General features: G+C 38.4%; 1 pseudogene; it reads left to right on the top strand.

Annotated features, from left to right (window-relative positions):
• Positions 1–9177: 9177 nt before the first annotated feature.
• On the top strand, positions 9178–21583 carry LOC147482847 (uncharacterized; annotated as a pseudogene).
• The last annotated feature ends 1722 nt before the right edge of the window (positions 21584–23305 follow it).

Below are 23305 nucleotides of genomic sequence, written 5' to 3'. Positions count from 1 at the left end.
AACCATGTATTTGGTTTGATTATGCTTTTTTTCCATCAAGGGAATGATTATGACTAACTAACCTCTTATTCTTCTTCAAAGTTATGATTTTTTTTATTTAAACTTTTAATTTTCTTTAATGTATATTTTTTTTTCCTCACACAAGTAGTTTATCTTCAAAGGCAAAGTTCAGTTGTGTTTAATATGGTTTTCAGCAAGAATTTTACTTAGCGTGGCTGCCTCTCCAAGATATATGATGGTAGGAAAGAATCCTGTAAACTTCTAGAGATGGTTTGTGAAACAAGACTGAAACCAAACTATTGATTAAGTTTATCCATTATTCTTACGAAGTATGAGACTAAATATTCTAGGTGGAAAATGATTATCTTAAATCACTAAGTAGTTAAGGTTTGTCGATGATTAACATGATTTTAGACGTAGCTAAGCTACTAAACATGATTACATAAAAGTGATTAGTGTCAATGATTAACATGATTTTAGTTGTAGCTAAGCTACTAAACATGATTCGAAAATACTACATCCTTTTGAATTTTTTTACTTCCCTTCTAGATCTCCTTTGCATCAGTAAAATGAGAAAACATCAAAGTTTCATGTGTGCTATGTTGCTTCATGTGCCAAGGAAATGTGAAAAATGTGTTTCGCTCCTAATTTTACTCAACTACAATGTTTTTGTGTGCTTAAGGAATATTTGATGAACTATAACTGTGTTTAGTTGCTTTTGGGAGTTTTTTTTCTAGGCCTTCCTTATGAGATTGAGACAATCACATCCCGATCAACTTCCCGACCATGTCGAACCCCAAGTGAGTATTAGGTACACCCTTTTGTTTTATCATATAAGAGAGGCAGCTAAGAGGTCCTTTGGTGTATTGGCGAACGGTTTGCATGAGTTAAAGACTATTTATGCTGACCTATACACAAATGTAAAAGGGACAGCTCTAATCTCGGCCTTCCATGGCATCAATGTGTGGGAATGGAAAATTTGATTAGAAATTAAATCATTTGGCATCAAGTCTAATAGGGTTGGTTATGTTATCCCTGTGCTTTTGGCCTGTGGACACAGTGGATTTCCTCATAGAAATGGACATCTTAAGGAGGCAGAGCAATTAATCAGTGGCTTACCTGTCCAATGAGTGAGAATTTGGTCTTTGGTGTATGTGTGTTTGCGAAAAGTGTATCCAGCTCCCCTTGCTTAGGTTATTCTGATTTGCTTTATCACAGACAAAAAAGTGGGGGAATATTTTTTTTCCTTGAGAGAATCAAGCAAAAAGAAAAACCACTTAAACACATTTTTGTTTTTTGCCTTAAAATTTTGAGATATTTCATATGTTCTATTTGCTCATTCTGTGAAAAATATATTTTTGTATTAACGACTACTTCTTTATTGTCTGTTACAAGATGAACGTAGAACGTTACTAATTTGACTATTCGTTTCAGAATCGATATTGCGTTGTTTTGTGTTTTAAGTCGCACAACTTCTTCATTGGGGGTTGGTTAATTTGGTAGACTCGGAAAGAGTTTATATGTGCCTGTTTGAATTTATCTATTAATAATTTCTTTACCAACATTGTTCAGATATCGACAATGGCGACTTATTTCGCATCTCTATCAATAAACGGTCATTTAATTAGCTAACAAGATTAATACATGCTAATTTTCAGAGTGGTTATGCATGGTGATGGTGTAAGCGACTGAGTCGAAGGCAATATAAGTAGAAGACAATATAAAGTTAGCAGAGGTGACTGGGCTCGAGCTTAAGCAGATCAACAAAAGGGCTCTAGTGGCTGTCCTGAAAACTCAAATTCGTGTTAAGGGTATTTTCATAAATTTCATATTTAACCTAGGGACATTTAGGTAATTAGTCGGTCGGGTTTACATTTCAAACTTACGTAACTTAATGAAACTTAACTCAAACTCATAAGCCACGTTAGATAAGCAAATCATATGAGAAAAAAATTTGACAAAATGTCGGTTAGCGGCTTTTCTGCGTTCGAAGCTAGGCACGAGTTAACAGCTTAAATGCATGAGTGGGTTATCGTTATAGCCTGCGGTGGGATAGAATGTAGGAGATTAAATTAAGCTGGATGGGCCGAAAAATAATTTCGACGCTAAGTTAAATTAGTTAGTGGTTAGGAGTGAATTATGTTTTAGGCCTAATTTAGACAATTGGGTTTGGGCCTTAATAACTAAAACATGTGAAGACAAAAAAACAAAACAAAATCGCAAGAAACAAAATCGCACCAATTTCTCTTTCTTCTCCATTTCGTAACTACTGAAAACCTAGGAGAGAGAGAACTCCATTCGTCCATTTTCATCGATTCAATCCAAAGATTTTCGCAACCCATCTCTTGTAAACACTAAAGTCAAGTGTGGAGTTTAGAAATTGTGAACGTGCCGGAGTGGCTATCGGGTTTTCTTCTCGCGACAATGCAAGATTCAAATTTCCTCGAATTCCATCGTACCAAAGTGAAAGGTGAGTTAGTTTTATTCTCAATTAGATAGTTTAAACCCAATTTCGATGGAATTGGATATATTGATGAAAATAATTGATTGGGGGTTTTAAATTTCGGCATTAGCAGTTTGAAGACGCTAGAGTGGAGCGATATTGGTGGACCAGAAAGCTAAGGAGCTATTCTTACTGACTTGGTAAGGATTTCGATATATTTAATCTATTTAGAGAAGTTATGTTAGTTATATACTTGTTTAGGATTAGGTCGATTAATGAATGATTAGGAAGGAGCACAACCTTAATTGTTGCTAGATTTAATAGGAATCGAAGGGTGTGGAATTTGTTGTAGTTGAAAATTTGGAATGGATAGGATTGGTGTTGGCATAAGGTCCTACAGTGGCTGTAAATGGACTACCAAGCCCTGTCAGAGTAGCAGTGCTAGAAATGGCCTGTAGCGCTGTTGACATTAGTTATAAAGGAAAGTTACCGGAAACCAAATTCGTAGCGTCGAGATTTCTTCTCAGCTTGTGTTAGATAAAAATTTCTCGTTAATTATAAATTCTAATAACCTACGTGTATATGCTGTTATAGGAGTTAAATAAGAGTGGATTCGGTTAAACGAGCTTGATTCGGTTAAGTGGGCTTGAGGGGAACGAAGCTTGCTAAGGTAGGAACTTACATACCAATATATAGCATGCTTATTTTCATGCATGATTTGATTGTTTTAAATTGGGAAAGATAGTTTGCGTACCAACCATGCATGTATATGTGATATTCATGTTTTGCATTGTATTTACTCGATATAAACTAAATATATAAATAGCTTTCGTGTGAAATGGTTTTGCAAAATCTGGGTAGCGGGGATTTATTTTCTTTGTTAAAAGCGCAAAACTGCTTTTGGGAAGGGTTCTCGTCTCTTGTCTCAGTAAGGAGACAAAGAGATGGATTTTGTAATGCGGGTAAAGATTACCCGGTTGTTTGTAACTATGTGTGAGGTTCTGGATTATTCCACGGATGGTTCATTGTTATTTACGATGATTCGCCGTTTGGGAATCATCGGTTGTCATTTACTATGACTGGCCCGTTTGGGAGTCATAGGTTGCATTACTCGATTGTTGGATATCCAGGAACTCACACATACAAAACCAACAATTTTAAAAAAAAACTAAATATGTATCTATAGTATTTGGAAATAACCGGTAATACGAGTATATATATATATATATATTACTATGCTAATCACGAGGGGATTTAGAAAAGGAATTGTGAATTCCTATAAAAAGGAACTGTTGTCGATTTCCTGAGACGGCAGTTAAGCTTCTAGATTCCAACCGGTGGTGTACACCTTTCGAGGTGGTGGGCCATCTTTAAAGGGATGCATCACTGGATGTAGTCTGGGAATTCCTTTTCTATTTTTCTAGATAACCATATTTGTACGTGTCACGCTGTATGGTGCTTAGTTTGTGTGAGGTTACATGTTACCTCGATGAGGTTTAGACACGAGGAGTGAGAGTTTAGTCCACTCCTGGATGTGTGTCAGGATTCTGAGCAGTCTGAAGTCGTCGAACGGTTGACCACCCTAAGTTAGGTGACAGCCTGTATGGGGGTCGTGGTCACAGGGCCCACATGAGCCCTAAAAGCTTTGGGGATTTTGTGTGTACGAACACAACAACGGCATTTCAGCTCCCTGCCAGTAAAATTAGGAAAACAACGGTGCATGGTGCACACTGGGAAGTACTGAACCGAGATATGCCTGCGGATCACCGAAAGTACCGGTCATTACCTCACCAATTTAATAGGATGCAGCGGCCACAATAGTTGTATGATGTTTGTGAAAACTATATTTTGAATATTAACGAGGCATGTCGAAATGATTTCTGCTAGTTAGTGGTGTATTATATAGTCACGATATTTGGATATTATTATGGAAACCTGCATGTTTTAAATGTTTTGCTATAAGTAGTCTATTTATTGGTTATGTCGCTTTCATCAAGATAGTTGTTTGCTCATCCTACATTAACATTTCAGCCGAGCCAGATGCAGAAAAGGCTTTCCCTACCACTAGTGAGGATGGTTATGGGGATTTGGATGGTTTCCCCTATGCTTGAAGAGGGGCAAAGTCAAGTTCATTTTGGGTTGTATAGAGTCTAGTTCATTCTTTGGTTATATATATTGAGAGCTAGCTCATTTTGGATGTAATAACCGATGTATTGGAGTGTAGTTAATCTAAAACATTTTTGGATATGTATATGGACATCACTGTTGTGTATAAAGTTAAGATTTTACATATATATGGTTGTTGGAAGGGTATTATGCGATGTCCAGGTTTTATGACAGGTTTTCGTATACGAAACGTCGATTAAACAAAGGAAACTCTACCGAAATTTTAATAGAATTGGGATAACGACCGCCTCGAGAATCAGCTCCATGTCCTCGGGATGCGTGATGGGCCTCGGGGCGTTACAGAACATGGTATCAGAGCGTCCACTATTAGATCCATTTGGGAGCTGTAGTGGGGAACTCGGTCGCGACGAGTTTCGAAAGTCTTAGTCGGAACCCGGTAAAACCCTAGGTAGGGATACCTTAACCATTAGTTATTGCGTTAAGCGTTAATACTAGCTTGACAATGTCGAAACGTCGCACGGTTATTCTTCTTGTCACAACGGAGAGCGCGGTTACTTGTCGAAATTTTTTTGACGAATTGGACACTATATAGTAGAAGTGAATTTTTTCATGTTCCGTTGAGAGCGACTTGCTCTCTGGAAACATGTTGGAACCGCCGCCAGCTCTTGTCGTGAGGAAGTTCCAATAACTTAGCGCCTCTACCGCGACTTCGCCTCTTGCATAATTTTGAAAACTCTCTCTCATTTATCAAACACCGAGTTGGCTCTTTGTATATGTGCAGAATAGTTACCATGGATCCGGAAAGTACTAGTGGTGATGATACTACGGATCGTGGTCGGGAGGACCGAATGGATAGGCTCCTCGCTATGATGAACCGATGACTCAAGCAATGAATGAGATGAGAGCGAGAGATCGAAAGTTTAAGGGCTAGTCGGAATGAGCCCTAACCTCGTCTACCATCCGTTGTTATTCCACCTGGTTTAACACCAGAGGTAGCATCCCCGACCGTAGTGGGAGTTACGGAGTTCAGGCCACCAGTGCAAAGTCAAGCGGGTTTTGTGCTTGCAAACTTCATCAAGTTACACCCACCTGAATTTGTGGGGTTTTCCGAAGTTAAAGTAGTCGAAGACTGGTTGGTAGACATGTCTAGTATGCTAGACTCTATGATGTGTACCGATGTGGAACGGGTTACTTTGGCTACCTTTATGCTTAGAGGTGAAGCCAAACACTGGTGGATCAGTGTTAAGGATGTGGAGACGTTTCCGATGAGTTGGGCTAAATTTGAGGAACTCTTCCTTTTGAGGTATGTTACCGAGGCGGCAAGAGCTAAGAAGCGAATGGAATTCCTCAAATTGGAACAAGGAAGCATGACCGTGGGACAGTACGAAGAGAAATTCACTGTTCTTTCACGATACGAGAAGGAGTTGATTTCCACAGGAAAAGCTAAGGCTAGGAAATTCATTGACGGGCTGAAACCGTATATGCAGAGCAAGATGTCTATCTTTCAGATCGATTCTTATGCTGAGGCTGTGAGAAGGGCTCAAGGCATTGAAAGAGTTGATGATCAATTATTGCTCAATAAGCAAGAGGCGGGAGGAGTGAGGCAGCCGACATTTCAGGGTAGGCAGGATACAGGAAAGAGGCAGGTTTATCAAGGCAGTGGTTCCGGGTCGCAACAGATGTATAGGCCGGTCATCTAGCAGGCACAACAGTGGAGGGCACCAGTTGTACATCGGGGTTTGAATGTGGTTAGGCCAAAGACAGAAGTCTACCGGTTAGGAGACCGACGCGTGGATCACGATGGCACCGAGGGTACTTGCTCCTTCTCAGAATAGATCACCAGAACGAATGTTAGGCCTCTGGGTCAGAGAGCTAGATTGCAAGCGGTAATACCGCAAGGTACACAGTCAGGATGAGAGGGTGTGGTTTGTTATAACCGCGTGAAGCCGGCATATCATATCGGGTTTTGTCCCCAAATCCAATTCGGGGTGGAACAGACCACATGGCAAGGTGTATTATCTAGTGCCGAGGGAAGAAGTTGTGGATCTTGATCCAATCCAAGAGGAAGCCACAAAGTGTATATAATGCGATGGGGGCGATATCAGCCTACCGATCAAGTGGTTAAAGGTATGGTATGTTTGTTTACACATAAGGTGCATGTCTTGTTTGATACGGGTGCTACTCATTCCTTCATTTCTAAAAATATGGTGGAGATTCTTGGTTTGGATGTAGTTAATACCGGGAGGAAGCTTATTTTATCTACTCCTCTAGGAAAGAAAACTATGTTCTTTGAAGTTTGTCACCATTGTGTGATAAAAATAGGTGATAGGGAGATGATAGTCGATCTAACGGTGATGGACCTAAAAGATTTCGATACCATAGTAGGGATGGATTTGTTAGGAAAGTATCATGTCCATGTAGATTGTTTTGCAAAAACGGTGACGTTTAAAGTACTGGGACAGCCAGAGTTTGTGTTTAAGGGGATTAGAAATACGGTATCTTGAGTTGTGGAGGCCAAGTCTGACTTCAAGTATGGCAGATACGGATTGTTAGCTGATCTTAGTCTCCAAGGGCCGAAGTTCGAATCTTCCGAGCTTGTTCCCGTGGTTCGTGAGTTTGCGGCAGTGTTCCCAGATGCATTGCCGGGATTGCCTCCCTGGCGTGAGATAGATTTTGTAATAGATCTAATACTGGGAATATCGCCTATTTCGATGATTCCTTATCGAATGGCTCCTCTTGAAATGAGAGAGCTCAAGTCCTAATTAGATTAATTGAAAAGATTGGGGTTTATAAGGGAAAGCCAGTCACTGTGGGGAGCACCGGTGTTATTTGTGAAGAAGAAGGATGGGTCATTTAGGTTATGTGTGGATTATCGAAAGTTGAATAAGGTGACTATCAAGAACAAATATCCGTTGCCTAGGATCAATGACTTATTCGATCAGTTAAGGGGTGCCAAGTATTTCTCGAAGATAGATCTCAGAACAGGCTACCATCAGATGAGAATTCGAGAAGAAGATATAAAGAAGATAGCTTTCCGAACACGGCTAGGGCATTTTAAGTTTTTGGTGTTACCATTTGGATTGACCAATGCTCCAACTGCATTTATGGATCTCATGCACCGAGTGATGTGGAAATACTTAGATCAATTTGTTATCGTATTCATAGATGACATATTGATTTATTCCAAGACTAGGGCTGAACACAAGGAACATTTGAGGATTGTCTTCCAAACATTAGTTGATCATTAGCTTTTGCCAAGTTTAGTAAATGTGAGTTCTGGTTGAATGAAATGAAGTTCTTAGGGCATGTTGTATCAGAGAATGGAATAAAAGTTGATCGTTCAAAGATAGAGGCAGTGAATAATTGGCCGAGACCGACGTCAGCGACGAAAATCAGAAGCTTCTTGGGATTGGCAGGTTATTATCGTCGTTTTGTAGAAGGATTCTCTAGCATAGCGTCGTCCTTAACTAAATTGATGCAAAAGGATGTGAAGTTTGAATGGACGAAGACATGTGAGAAAGCCTTCCAAAAGCTAAAAACTCGATTGATAACATCGTCAGTTTTGACTATCCCAGATCCTGAGAAGAGTTATGTGATTTATATTGATGCCTCTCACACCGGATTAGGATGTGTTTTAATGCAAGAAAGGTCAAGTGATAGAGTATGCGTCTAGACAATTGAATGCCCATGAGAAGAATTATCCTACTCATGACTTGGAGTTAGCGGCGATTATTCATGCTCTAAAGATATGGAGACATTATGTGTATGGTGAAAAGTTTGAAATATTCTTTGATCACAAGAGTCTTAAGTACTTGTTTTCGCAGAAAGATTTGAATATGAGGCAGAGGAGATGGGTTGAGTACATGGAGGACTATACATTCTCATTGCAATACCATCCTAGTAAAGCAAATGTAGTTGCCGATGCATTGAGTAGGAAGCGAGAACATGTTTGTGTTCAGATGAAGGAGTGGCAATTGCTAGAGTCTGCTGCTTTTTATAGTTTTGAAATCACTAGAAATGGAAGTGGAGATCCTCAGAAGTGCTGTTATTTAGCACAGATGACCGTGATAGCAGAAAACACCTTGGTTCAGGATATCGTGGATGCTCAGAATACATCGAGGGATGGACCTAGGTACCGAGGATATGTGGATAATGCTGAGGATGTTGATTGGGGAAAATCCGGAGACGAAAGCATCAGATTCAGAGGAAGAATTTGGGTACCTTTTGATCACTCTTTGCGGAATAATATCTTGAATGAGGCACATAGATCGAAGTATACCATTCATCCTGGCGGTACCAAAATGTACAGAGATCTGCGTCGTCAGTTTTGGTGGCCGGGTATGAAGCGACACATTGCAGAATATGTTAAGAAGTGTGCCACATGCCAACAGGTGAAAGCGGAACACCATAGACCACCTGGTCTTCTTAAACCTCTGGAGATTCCGGAATGGAAGTGGGAGAATATAACCATGGATTTTGTATCCGGGTTACCGAGGACCAGTGAAGGGATGGATTCTATATGAGTCATTGTTGATAGGCTGACCAAGTCTGCCCATTTCATACATGTTAAGACTACTTACTCTGTTGAAAAGCTAAGTAAAATCTACATGTCAGAGATACTGAGGTTGCATGGGACACCATTATCGATAATTTCAGATAGAGGTACTCAATTTACCGGTTCATTTTAGAGAAGTCTTCAAAAGGAATTGGGGACCAAACTGAAATTCAGTACATCATTTCATCCGCAGACCGATGGGCAATCGGAAAGAGTCATTCAAATCATAGAAGATATGCTTCGGGCTTGCGTGCTTGATTTTGGGGGTAGTTGGAAGACTCATTTGGCGTTGGCTGAGTTTGCTTACAATAACAGTTACCAATCTAGTATTGGTATGGCACCGTTTGAAGCGTTGTATGGCGACCTTTGCGAACACCTCTCACCGGATCAAACCGGAGATAGTATTATGTTGGGGCCGAGATGGTTAGTGACACCACCGAGATCGAAGATTAAAGTGATAATGAAAATCGGTTGCTCACAGCCGTGAGTCGTCCGAAAAAGCTATCTGCGGATAGGCGACGCCCCTTGGAATTTTATGAAGGTGACAGGGTATTTTTTAAAGTATCTCCGAAAAAGGTAATTCAGAGGTTCGGGATGAAAGGGAAACTTGCACCTAGATATGTGGACCTTTTCCGATTATTCAGAAGATCTCAGAGTTAGCGTATAAGCTTGAGTTACCGGAAAGGCTATCACGTGTCCATAACGTGTTCCATATTTTGATGCTACGCAAGTATGAGCCTGATCCCCTACATGTGGTCGATTTGGAATCGTTGGAATTAGAAGAAGACATTACCTATTCGGAAGGGCCAGTTCAGATTCTAGATACGAGAGAAAAGAGATTGCGGTCAAAGGTCATTCCATTGGTAAAGGTCTTGTGGAGAAATCACAATGTAGAGGAAGCAACATGGGAGAAGAAATCGGATATACGGCAACAATATCCAGAATTGTTTAAGAACTAAGGTATGATTTAATTTCGAGGACGAAATTTTCTTTTAAGGAGGGTAGGATGTAAAGACTCAAATTCGTGTTAAGGGTATTTTCATAAATTTCATATTTAACCTAGGGACATTTAGGTAATTAGTCGATCGGGTTTACATTTCAAACTTACGTAACTTAATGAAACTTAACTCAAACTCATAAGCCACGTTAGATAAACAAATCATATGAGAAAAATTTGACAAAATGTCGGTTAGCGGCTTTTCTGCGTTCGAAGCTGGCACAAGTTAACAACTTACATGCATGAGTGGGTTATCGTTATAGCCTGCGGTGGGATAGAATGTAGGAGATTAAATTAAGCTGGATGGGCCAAAAATAATTTCAACGCTAAGTCAAATTAATTAGTGGTTAGGAGTGAATTATGCTTTAGGCCTAATTTAGACAATTGGGTTTGGGCCTTAATAACTAAAACATGTGAAGACAAAAAACAAAACAAAATCGCAAGAAACAAAATCGCACCAATTTCTCCTTCTCCATTTCACAACTACTGAAAACCTAGGAGAGAGAAAACTCCATTCGTCCATTTTCATCGATTCAATCCAAATATTTTCGCAACCCATCCCTTGTAAACACTAAAGTCAAGTGTGGAGTTTAGAAATTGTGAACGTACCGGAGTGGCTATCGGGTTTTCTTCTCGTGACAACGCAAGATTCGAATTTCCTCGAATTTTAAATTAAGCACCAAAGTGAAAGGTGAGTTAGTTTTATTCTCAATTAGATAGTTTAAACCCAATTTCAATGGAATTGGATATATTGATGAAAATAATTGATTGGGGGTTTTAAATTTCGGCAGTAGCAGTTTGGAGACGCTAGAGTGGAGCGATATTGGTGGAGCAGAAAGCTAAGAAGCTATTCTTACTGACTTGGTAAGGATTTCGATATATTTAATCTATTTAGAGAAGTTATGTTAGTTATATACTTGTTTAGGATTAGGTCGATTAATGAATGATTAGGAAGGAGCACAACCGTAATTGTTGCTAGATTTAATATGAATCGAAGGGTGTGGAATTTGTTGTAGTTGAGAATTTGGAATGGATAGGATTGGTGTTGGCATAAGGTCCTACAGTGGCTGTAAATGGACTATCGAGCCCTGTCAGAGTAGCAGTGCTAGAAATGGCCTATAGCGTTGTTAACATTAGTTATAGAGGAAAGTTACCGGAAACCAAATTCAGAAGGCCGAGATTTTCTTTTAAAACTGCGTTAGATAAAAATTTCTCGTTAATTATAAATTCTAATAACCTACGTGTATATGCTGTTATAGGAGTTAAATAAGAGTGGATTCGTTTAAGCGGGCTTGATTCGGTTAAGTGGGCTTGAGGGGAACGGAGCTTGCTAAGGTAGGAACTTACATACCAATATATAGCATGCTTATTTTCATGCATGATTTGATTGTTTTAAATTGGGAAAGATAGTTTGCGTACCAACCATGCATGTATATGTGATATTTATATTTTGCATTGTATTTACTCGATATAAACTAAATATATGAATAGTTTTCGTGTGAAATGGTTTTGCAAAATCTGGGTAGCGGGGATTGATTTTCTTTGTTTAAGAGCAAAACTGGTTTTGGGAAGGGTTCTCGTCTCTTGTCTCAGTAAGGAGACAGAGAGATGGATTTTGTAATGCGGGTAAGGATTACCCGGTTGTTTGTAACTATGTGTGAGGTTATGGATTGTTCCACGGATGGTTAGTTGTTATTTATGATGATTCGCTGTTTTGGAATCATCGGTTGTCATTTACTATGACTGGCCCGTTTGGGAGTCATAGGTTGCATTACTCGATTGTTGGATATCCAGGAACTCACACATACAGAACCAACAGTTTTAAAAGAAAAACTAAATATGTATCTATAGTATTTGGAAATAACCGGTAATACGAGTATATATATATTACTATGCTTATCACGAGGGGATTTAGAAAAGGAATTGTGAATTCCTATAAAGAGGGAACTGTTGTCGCATTTCCGGAGACGGCAGTTCGCTATAAGATTCCAACTGTGGTGTACACCTTTTGAGGTGGTGGGCCACCTTTAAAGGGATGCATCACTGGATGTAGTCCGGGAATTCCTTTTCTATTTTCTAGATAACCATGTTTGTACGTGTCACGCTGTATGGTGTTTAGCTTGTGTGAGGTTACATGTTACCTCGATGAGGTTTAGACGCGAGGAGTGAGAGTTTAGTCCACTCCTGGATGTGTGTCAAGATCTTGAGCACTCTGCAGTCATCGAACGGTTGACCACCCTAAGTTAGGTGATAGCCTGTATGGGGGTTGTGGTCACAGGGCCCACTTGAGCCCTAAAAGCTTTGAGGATTTTGTGTGTACGAACACAACAACTGCATTTTAGCTCCTGCCGGTAAAATCAGGAAAACAACGGTGCATGGTGCACACTGGGAAGTACTGAACCGAGATATGCCTATGACTGGGGTTGAGTACCAGTCGTACCTCACCATTCTAATAGGATGCAGCGGCCACAATAGTTGTATGATGTTTGTGAAAACTATATTTTAAATATTAACGAGGCATGTCAAAATGATTTATGCTAGTTAGTGATGTATTATATAGTCACGATATTTGGATATTATTATGGAAACCTGCATGTTTTAAATGTTTTGCTATAAGTAGTCTGTTTATTGGTTATGTGTGTTTCTACTGGGCATAGTTGTTTGCTCATCCTACATTAACATTTCAGCCGAGCCAGATGTGGAAGAGGCTTTCCCTACTGCTAGTGAGGATGGTTATGGGAATTTGGATGGTTTCCCCTATGCTTGAAGAGGGGCAGAGTCAAGTTCATTTTGGGTTGTATAGAGTCTAGTTCATTCTTTGGTTGTATATATTGAGAGCTAGCTCATTTTGGATAATAACCGATGTATTGGAGTGTAGTTAATCTTAAACATTTTTGGATATGTATATGGACATCACTGTTGTGTATAAAGTTAAGATTTTACATATATATGGTTGTTGGAAGGGTATTATGCGATGTCCAGGTTTTATGATAGGTTTTTGTATACAAAACGTCGATTAAACAAAGGAAACTCTGCCGAAATTTCAATATAATTGGGATAGCGACCGCCTCGAGATTCATCTCCACGTCCTCGGGATGCGTGATGGGTCTCGGGGCGTTACATGTCCAGGTACGGCATTGTTTTTCAAGTTGTTTGTAGTGTTACCAGTTAGATCTTAGTAGAGACGATGAAATTTGTATATATGGTTTAAACATTTTCCATTCATAGTGATTCTTTGACTTCCAAAACATATTTTGAAGTAGAGATTTGGCTATGTTACAAATATGCAAGCGTTAGAGCTCCTCAACATTTTTCAGAACTGACATCCAAGTGCCATGTATATCGTAGTGCTAATACAGGCCAGCAATACATGTTGCATTTCAGTTTTAAACTGAAATAGTCATTGAAAAACAATGAACTCGCTGATTTTAGGTTTAGTTGGGCTTGAGTGGGTTAATTTGAAAGAGCTTCTTTTGGAATCTAATAGTTTGGTGACCTTAGATATTGTTGGAGTCGAAAGATTGAAATTATAGTGGTGACACAACCTAACCTGAATCCTAGGTGTCCTTCTTCACCTTCAACTCTCTCTCCAATTTTTCATTGACCTTGAATAATGAAATTTAATTGTGACCACAATACATCTCTTGGATCTTTTTTTTCAAGAGTGGTTTTCATATGTGTGATAAGACCTTTTTTCCAAGAGTTGTTTTCATCTATATGTGATAAGACCTTTTTTTCATGAGTTGTTCTCAGTGCATGAAGTGTAGTATCCTTCAGTGTACCTATCAATTTTACCCTATGCTTTTTATTTCCTCTCAGATTAAACACTGAAGTGGAGGGTTGTACAAAATAATCGTTGTTGCTAGCAACATCTAGAACAAATCAACAATCGTATCTATGGTTTGTGTCAATATGCATTATAAATTGTTACATTTGTTAATAGGATGCATCCATGGGATCAGAGGTGCTTCTGGCTCTGATGGATGCAACTTGCACTACAAGGCATTCATTGATTGCATTAACACCAATGGGAGCGACATCAACAAGTGCAAGTTCTACCTTGATATGCTCTCTAAGTGCCGCAAAAACTCTACAATGAGTGTCTAAAGCTTTGGATTATTGTGTGTTGTAGATGCCCACCATTTTAAACTTAACCAAAATGATACCTAAAGCATCAACCAATGTTCATCGATTTATAGGAGTTGCTGACGCCAGGGAGCTTTGCAGAGTTCAAACATGATCCATACTGTTGCTGGCAAGCGCACCAATCAGCACAATGGGCTAACCAAAGACTGCAAAAGATACCTTGTGCATCACGGAAGTCAAATTTTGTTTCTCCTATTATAAACCATTATGAAACATCAAGTTTGGATATAGCATCAATTGTTCCGGGTAATGATAATGCATTAGGACTCCAAAGACGCTCAACTCGCAATGCTCTCCAGCAAGTTAAATTAAAGGGTGGCCAATTTTCTCCAGCTACGTTATCTCAGAAAGTGAGGAGTCTGGAGATGCTGAAATCAAGTTTGAGGATAAGGTTAAAAAGTCTAATGAGATAGGTGAGAGAGGTGGACAGAATTTTGATAAGGTTGCAACTTTGCAACTCAGGTTTTGCAATCAAGAAAGAATTTGGTGCCTCATGGAGAGCTTGGGCATAAAGATGGCGTTCGGAGACAAGGAAGGACATTGAGGTGATTTATTGGTGTGTGGTCTGGCAATCCTACGTCACTTGAGAAGCGAGGCAATGCAAGCACCTCAAAACAGCTTAGAAGTTCAAGACTTGGTCTTGATAATAAGATTGAAAGGTGCAATCTATTTCCTTGCAATAGTTACAGGTTCTCCTACTCATAGACTTTTCTTAAATATATATGATATTATATATTCTGTTACAATTGATAAAAAAAAATTATTCAATATAATTCTGTAATCATCTCTTACTTCATTAGTTGTTTGGCTCAGTATAACAAGTTGTCCACCAACTAAAAGCTTTTGGACCGCAAGGCGTATACATGGACACCCTTATAACGCCGTGGGATTCATTACTCCCCTATTTTCTGTAGCCATCTAATAAGATGGAACCAATTCTTGCTATTGTTGGTAGCACTTCATTTGACAACCGTTTTATAAAAGTATATGCTTTGCTAAAAGGCCAATGGAGTAGCATGCTGCTATTAGAGTTTTTCGAGGCATCCTATTCTAATTTATATTTTGAAAACTTATTGATTTTCCATGCATCCTACCCCAAAATGCTTATTTTTATTACAAATATAATTGATTTGTTTTAAGTTGGATGAAATCCACTTAGGGGTGTCTTCTCTTTCTGGTTCGCGTGTTGGAACAAGTCATTGAACTTCGATTTGTTGGGAAATCAGGTTAATTATTGTTTTGCGTGTTTTGAGATTTTTTTTCGATATATTGGATTTTTTTTTTTTTTGTGTGAATTTTTGGTTGCAATTTTAGAGTTATTAGAGAAGTTTAGAATTTGAATTGGATATTTCTCTAGTTTGTATAAGATTATATTGTATTGTATGTATTTTTTGTGTTTGGATTTTTAGATTAGACCTAGAGCTTAGTTTCTAGATAGTTGGCGTATAATAATTAGTTCGAGAGTTAGATAATTTGTCGGTATTGCAATGCTTATAGTGTTGGTTTAGGCAGCTACTTTTAATATATTGTTATGGCATGTTTGAGTGATGCAATTGTTTTTGAGTTATAATGTACTTGTGAATGTTTTAATTTGTTTTATGTTTTCTTTTATTGCGTAGCAAATGGTTTTAGTTGGGTGATAATATCTACTGTTTTATATATTGCTTTTTCAGGAAGACCTACTCCCCACGTGCTTTTTCAGGATCATTTTTGCTCTTCTATCAGTGCTGATGAGGACAGAGCCTTGGACTTTGAACTCCTTGGATTGGCCTTGCTAATTCTTGGTATCCGACCACCCACAAGCCACAAGTTCACTTTTGATGAGCTTTCCCCAGTCAGGTTGTATTCGCTTAAAAATGAATCTGAATAACATATTCAGACGCTTTGAGGCTTTCAAGGAATCAAAAACAAAAGCTATAAGGGACACTTGCAGTGCGAGAGTGGTTTTAAAGAAGCAAAGTGATGCAGAAGTAGCTTTTGGTAGTGCTTGAATGTTTAGCATTTTTGGACCAGTACATGTGATTTACCAGCCAAGGTATTAATCCTTATTGCTATTTATGCATCATGTGCAAACCCATTAAGCTAAGAAAGGTATATAAATATGTGAGAGCTGAGTAAACATGATGTCTCCATTGCTGAACACTGCGCTAATAGACGTTAATTCCACTTCTAGCAAAAAAGGCTAACACACAAATACATGGGTTCTGTAGTTCATTAATCCCAGTGTCCCAGATTGGAGATTTTGTGAACAAGAATTCAGCACATTATTCTGAACTACACTTGAAATTTGTTTTAAAAATTGTTAAGGATGAAGAATGTCTTAAAAATAAATGTAACAATCAGGTAACTCGAAGCGTTGATTGGATACTTGGATCAATCATTTTAATTAAAAAAATTTAACTCACTTTTGCTTTTTCCTTGGCTCTATTACCCTTTGTGGTTAATGTTTATTGCACTCCTACTCGGCATCTTCTACTTTATATAATGTTATATTTTCTTCTTCTATCATTTAGTTTATGATATTGTGCTTTATTTGATTAGTAATATTCAATGCAATTTTCAAGCTTAACTTGGGTGGAGATGGAAGAATAGCGTGAGAAACAGTGAAAATCTCAATTAGGACATACTGATTAGGTGGTGAAGGTAACTAGACAACAAACTTGTGTCTCTCTTTTATATCGAGTTATAGAGGCGATGAACTTAGAAATTTGGTTTGAAACTCTTACAAGTGAGCTAATTAGAAATATGACACATGCTACTCACAACGAGAAAAGAAGGTGAAAACTTTGGGAGCTATTGACTTACTACTACAAATGAAATCGAGACATCAAAGTAAGTTTCGAAGGATTTTCCTTCTTTCTTCTTTCATTTACATTTAATTTGATTCACAAGCTATGCTCTGATTTGAATTAATTGTCTGTTTGTTTGTTATGGGATTTTATATATCGATAACATGAACGTAGATCTCATTAGAAAAAAATCAAAGATATAATCTTGAGAAACCAGTGTCGCAGTTTGAGGTGACATTGTAGCGACTTTGAAATAATTATAACATTGTCTGTCTTTGTTAGTCACCCTGAAAGTTTTATGGGGATTTTACCTTAGAGAATACCTTTGGGTTGTATGTTAGTAGTTGCCTATTTCTATTCTTTATTCTATCCGATTTTCATCGATATAGTTATCATTCATTATGCTAAGAGTGGCAATGGCAACATGTTATTTAAGATAACAGTGTACTGATGCTTGGTAATCAAAATTTTTGATTGACGATGGTGGTTTGAGTTCAAGGAAGGTTATAAACTCACTTGAAGTGATTCACCTAAAAGCCCTTTCAATGCCATTTCTTGGCCTACCACATAGGATATATAACACTTGGCCTTTACTATGTTATTGATCATATCAATGTGCAATGTGAAATTTGTCTATGCTCTTGGTTATAGCGCGCAATGTGTAATGTGAAATTTGTCTATGCTTTTGGCATCTACGGTCACAAATCAATGACGATCCATTAGAAAAGACTAGGGTTATTCAATTTTAAATCAATAAATCTATTTTATGAACTTTCCTTTACAATAATTTTTTAACTGTGATATACTTAAAATGATCCTAACATGAAGTTGGTCTTTGAGGAGCTTATAGTCTATCATTGTCTTCATTTGCTTTGGGGCTTGGTTTAGAGTATCTACTACTCCATTTTCTGTAGCATAGTTGTTACTGATGGTAAATGATAGTTCAATTTTTGCTTAATCGTTACTTTATTAGTTTAAGTCAAATTAGAAACAAAATGGTATAAGGTGGAAAAGGGCTTTAATTAGTAGAAGCTAGGTACTCAACAAATTAATCGAATGGTGTTTTTATTTGTGCCCAGTACTTTGCATACCATTGATTGGTGTGTGCTTATGGTTTATGTTAAATTGCAAATACTTCTTCTTTCTCTTTAAGAATATCTCCGTGGTACCTCGACCCCGACTTTCGTCCATCAGAGCAACCTAGCGTTAATTGCTTGATCATTTAGTAAAGGTAATAGCACAAGTGGGTAACCTAAACCAAGACCCTCAATGATTAAGTTACATCCACAATGCATCAAGAAACAGCCAATTGATCTATTAGGTATGCATACTAGCATAACCAAATGGTGTCACTTTACATCGGTTACTGAATTCTTTTTTGCACATGATTGGATCCACAATAGTCATGCAAGGTCATTTTTTCTCCTATGCAGTTGGACTGAAACCTTCTTGCTCTCTGGATGCTTAGTCATAAAAAAGGTGAATCTTCAGGTGATCCTTTATTCACTCAGTCAAATTTTGAAATGGAATACAGAATTGGAAAAGGTCTCCGTGTACAATTTCAAAAGATGGTCATCTTTCTAGGTGTGAGATTAAGTTTGAGTTTCTAACTCCAGCAATTGAAAATTTCTTTTGATTTTTTAAGGTATCTATATAATGATTACGATTGCATTGATATGTGCCAAAAACGTTGAGATCCTAGCCATTTTATAGTAGTTTACAGATTTTATGGCCATTCCGAGTAGGTTGAATGGGTCCCCTGTAGGGGTGTAAAACGGGGTGGGTCGGGTTATCCGCGGGCCAAATAGTAATGGGGCGGCGGGCGGGGCGGGTCTGGGATTGAAGGTCCGGCGGTGCAGGGCGGGGCGGGGGAAAGTGTTAAGGTCCATACCGTCACCCAACCTGTTGGGGCAGGTCTTGGGGCGGATAACGGGTCGGGTTGGATACAATACTTCTCTTGCATCAACTTAAAACACTGTTGACCTTGATCTATCAAACCAGCGTGGCTACAGGTCCGATAACAAAGAAACAAAGGTAACATGGTCTGGCTTAACCCCCTTTTCCTCCATCTCTCCAAAGAGACTTAATGATTTTTCACCTTGTCCATGGATGTCATGACCTGATATTATGGCATTCCAAGGGACGGAACTCTTTCTAGGCACTTGTTTAAATAACAGCATAGCATCATTTAACCTCCCACACTTTGCATAAACATCTATCAGGCAAGTACCTACATATATATCACTGAGGAGGCCAATTTTAACCGTGTGTCCATGAACTTTCATTCCTTGTCGCAAAGCTCCTACATGGGAATAAGCTGGAAGGGTGCTGACCAGAGTCCTTTGAGTCGGTACAATCATCTCACACTCTCTCATTGTCTTATAAACAGCCATAAATGAATGAATAGTGCCAAAAAACAGCCATAAATGGCTAGTTTTGAAATTCAAAAAACTGCCGGGTTGGGTCTTATTTGACCATTGGGGCGGAGTAAACGGCTTTTGGAACGGTACGGGTCGGGCGGTTGGATGGGTCGGGTTGGAAGACAATACCTACACCCGTACCCAGACCGCATAGAAACGGGGGCAGAGCGGGGAGGGTTAACTTTTGGGTCGATTCGGGTTTGGGTGGTAGGTCAAAGACGGTTTACCTGTCGGGTGATGGGTCAATGATTTTTTTTTACACTTCTAGTCCCTCGTCTAATTTCTTTATGGATATTGGCATTACCTATATTAATCCTAATTTATTAGACAGCTGAGGAACACGGCCTTTTGTATGCCAAATGCCGAAAGTTTCACGCAAATTTAATTTATCTTCTCAATAATTTTTTATTGCATTATGATGAAAAAGATCTAGAAATCTTAGCAAATCTTTTGCTTGAATATTTTCTGGATTCAGGATACAATGGAAGGATTTCTCTGGAGGAAGCTTTAGTCTCAGGAAGAAGGGGTCTTCGAAAAACAAGATGCTTGGAGATGGTGTAGCTGGGAAGAAAACAGACAAGTCGGAGCCTGTTCGTAAGAGCAGGCGTGTCCCCAAGCTGCGTGTGTTAGATGAGCAATTTGATGATGGTGATAATGATGAGGAGATTCGCTATCTTGAGAAACTCAGGAGTCTTAAGGTTACTTCTGATTGTTACTTCCATTATGCAGATGGTGAGGATAAACATCAAAGGAAGGTTTTAAGAGATGGTAAGAAGTCTAGGTCAGAAAGACAATCTGAGAATAAGGATCTTGTGGAAGAAGAACTTATATAAGACGTTTTACAAAAGGATTCTATTTATTAATCAATTGAGGAGAAAAAGGAAATGTCTCTTACAAGACGTCAACGAGCGCTTCCGTCGAGCAAAGACACATCGACAAGTTTGATTGAATTCCCAAATGGGTTGCCTCCTGCTCCACCTATAAGTAAAAAAATTTAACCTTTTTTTTGTCGTCCTTTGAATTTTCTTAGATGAACCTGTTGGTTTCCCATTAAACTTCTCTATTTTTTTTGGTTATTGGGTGAGCAAAGCATAAAGAAAAGCTTACTGAAGTCGAGCAACAGCTGAAAAAGGCAGAGGCTGCTCCAAGACGTAGAGTGCAAGTAGCAAAGGCGGCTAAGGAGTTTGACGTTTGTCTATTATTTATGTATAACATCTTCTATAATTTGTATTTCCCTATATTTCCTTAAATGTCAACCTCTAGAATTCTAAGTGAACAAATAATTAACTGGGGTTTTTTAGGCTGAGGCTATTAGGAAAATACTGGGTCAAGATTCGAATAGGAAGAAACGAGAAGATAAGCTAAAGAAGCGTCGAGATGAGTTAGCACAGGTACAAAGGCCTATTGAAAATTTTAATCTTTGTGTGAAAAATTATTGTCGGATATTTACAGCCCTTTGTTTATGCCATCAATGTTTTTCTACTGACAGGGGAAGGCTGCCAATGCATAGACACTTCCACCAAATACTATTTGATGGGTCATTCGTCCTACTGGGACAGTCGTTACATTCTCAGAAGATGTTGGCTTACCAAGTATATAGCTCGAAGCCTTGCAGGTGAAAATCCCTCCAGGCTTCATTCTCGTGGGATCAAAATTGAGACATGATATGCCTATCCCCATCTCTAAACTATATACACATTACATTCTTTTACAAAATTGATGAGGTATTTGGTTTGGACTGTCGGTTACCCACCTCCTCATGAAAAATGTGTTGGTTCTTAAAATGTGTTGGTTCTTCCTGCACCAATCCATATGTATATCGAAATTCCAAGTCAGAGCTTCCATTATGCAGTCTCAAGTGCTACAAAGCAATACATGAAAGCCAACACCTTGACGTGAGGGATTAATTTATGTTACTTAAAACTTCATCAAGGAAAAGCAGTTGATTGGAGCCTCTACAAGTGATAGTATGTAGTAAGTCGATATTTACCAATATAGTAATTGTAGTGTTCAAGTCTCACATGACGCACTGGATGGGCATGCTGGGGAGTGATGCGAAGGGTCTTATCGGTTTCGTGCGTTCACTGATGTACCTGATTTGGGTGTCATTCCCAAAGTTGCTCTATAAGATTTGAGTGTCATTCAAGGATGCACCTTCCATATTGATAAAACATAAAATTGATAGTTTACCTACGAAATGAACGATGAAACTCAAAACGTAAGTAAACTAAAACTATCTTATGTGCCTATATTTTATCAAAGATTCTACTCTCAATCCTATGAGATATAGTGGAGTAGATGATTCGTTCCACTCCTAGTCCTTCCGCATGCTGTGTTCTCTATGTATACGTAATCTACTCTAAGTCTAATGAGAAATTTACGAAATGGCAACTAGACTACGATGCAACTACCCACAAGATGCAACTAGTCGACTATTAGAACAACTATGGGAATGCTACGTTGATTCTATGATAAGGAGTTAGAGGGGGATTGATTCCACCTTAACTCGACTTAACCCTACTAACGACGAATCGTCGTAATCCGAATTGAACTGCTTCGCAGAACAATCTGGTTACTCCTAATCCCTAATTACACATGGCATTTCTACCAATTCATAACTAGCATGTGAACGATTACACTCATTCTCATGGTGAACTAATCGTTTCTAGAGTGGAAAGGAAATTACTTAATTTACTTTACGATAATCGAATCAAGCTTTCATCAAGGCTTCTCAACCCCCTCAATGGAGGTTTAGCCGAGAATCATCACGCTATTATTCCCAATGGAATTCAAACAAGACATGATATAAAGATTGAAACTTTGATTGTTTAAACTCAATTCAAAACTACTAATGCAATAATTGAATTTAACTAATAATGACAAATAATTAAATCTACGAATTGAAATTAAACAATTAATGGAAATGAAACTAGATTATGGAGAACACTATTTTATTAATCTAATGAATAATAAAACAATGATTCAAATACTAAATTAATAATCTAACTAATCTAGGTCTAGCTATCTACGTAATAAGGGAATTTAGATCTACACAATTGTAAATGACAAGAATCAAAATTGACAAACTAGCTATTTTATTAATCAAACTAATTAAGAATAATGATTCTAAGAGTTTAATCTAAAACAATAATTTAATTTAAACTAAACTTAATTTTATTACATGAAAACTAGATCTATAATTATCTATAGTTTTAGGTCTAACTAACTACCATTAACAAAGAGCTAAGCTTTTGTTTTTATATGTTCAGATCCAAAAATCGTGCATGGGCTTGGAGCCATGTTTTGGGCGGAGAATCGGCCCAAAAACCCAATTCTTCAAATCAAAAGGCCTCTTCAACTGCAGTTGGCTTCAACAGACTTTTGGTCCACTTCTACTCCTCTGATTGGGTTAAGGCTTGAACAATTGGAAAGCTCTTTCCGATCCGGTCGTTTTGACATAAGGTAGGCCCCATTCCGAGGTCTGAGTCCAAAGATACGGCCTTTGGAAGTTCTGATGACTTTGTGTCTTTGTTTACGCTTTCGTCGACTTTTCAGCTTTTGACCGGGCTTTAGAAAGGCTTTGTCTTCTTGAATCTTGGCCTTTAATCACGGAACTCCTTAGTAACCGACCTTTGCTCCTTTATCTCACTAAAGTGGCACATTTCTGCACATAATGGACTTTGAAGCCTGAAATACATAAAAACACGTAATCAGTGTTAACTCTTAATTATTGCTCACATAATTGGTCTAAAAGTATGACTGTTACAGGGTTAAAACTACAGTTTTGGGCTCTTATCACATATGCATATTGCCATTTCAGCATGTATA

Source organism: Coptis chinensis, chromosome 8 (genome assembly GCF_015680905.1).
Source record: "Coptis chinensis isolate HL-2020 chromosome 8, ASM1568090v1, whole genome shotgun sequence".
NCBI classification, from domain to species: Eukaryota; Viridiplantae; Streptophyta; class Magnoliopsida; order Ranunculales; family Ranunculaceae; genus Coptis; species Coptis chinensis.
This window is presented reverse-complemented; position numbering and strand designations above follow the sequence as displayed.